Below are 1,098 nucleotides of genomic sequence, written 5' to 3'. Positions count from 1 at the left end.
GAGCTAGTGCCCTCCGCACTTGTTCTGGTTGGGCGCTGGGTTTCTTTCATATGTTTCTGCATTTGATTCTTTAGTTCAGATGTTATTAATTCAAGGATTTCTTTTCTCATTTCCAATCTGACCTCTTCTATATCTTTTTGCAGCTGTTTCTTTATTTCAGAAGCTGCTGATTCATTGCTTTCAGCTGTGTGATTTCCAATTTTTTCTGTGTTAGTGACCTGTGTACTTGTTACAGGTGGGCTTGGGTTCTGATTTTGCGTTTTGTTCCTTCTCGTCATTTTGTGTAGCACTGTCTTCTGACCTTTGTTGTAGATCTTTGCTGTAGTTATATCCTTCGCACGTACTGAAGTTCAGGTGCAGCTCTACAAAGTTTGGACTTATCCAGCTGCGTCTGGCTTGGGTCTGGCTGCTGTGCTCAACCCTTCCTGCTGCTGCCCTTAAGGGTGAACCTGTTTGTGCCCCTGTGGCGAGATGTTCTGCTCCTGGACTAGCTGGTTGTATCTATTCTCTACACTCTCCCCTGCAGGGATTGCAGCTGCAGGATTACACCTCAGGCGTGTTTGCCAGGCCTGAGCTGTCCCTGGAGGGAGCAAGGTGAAGTAGGAGGAAGGGGAAGCTCTCTGCACACACTCACAAGACCTCGGCTAGGACTGGGTCTGGGGCCTCAGGGATGGAGTAAAAATTCCTACTAGGCGAGCGGGGTGGGGGAGGCACTGTGGAGTGATGGGGGGTGGCCCAAGGGGCTGGGAGAGGTTATGGCCCACTCTGTGCCTGGGCTGGGACTGGTCCCACCGGCGCAGGGTAGCAGGAAGCTCTCCGCACACTCACCGGACCTGGGCTAGCAGTCAACAACTTCTGACATAGCCAGTCCTACAGAAAACACTCTTAAAAAAGAAAAAAAGAATGATAAAAAGAAGTAAAAAAGTTGCTATATACTTATTAGAGTAAAACTGCAAAAGGAAGAGTGAAAAATCATGAATATATATTCATCCAATGTAGATGCATATAATTATACTAGAAAAATTTTTACAGAAGTAAAAAATTAAATGAGCAATAACACAATATAAAAATTCTGAATAGCCCAGTATCAGTCAATGA

Source organism: Octodon degus, unplaced genomic scaffold, assembly GCF_000260255.1.
Source record: "Octodon degus isolate 3935 unplaced genomic scaffold, OctDeg1.0 scaffold00024, whole genome shotgun sequence".
NCBI lineage: Eukaryota > Metazoa > Chordata > Mammalia > Rodentia > Octodontidae > Octodon > Octodon degus.
Note: the sequence above shows the minus strand (reverse complement) of the source record.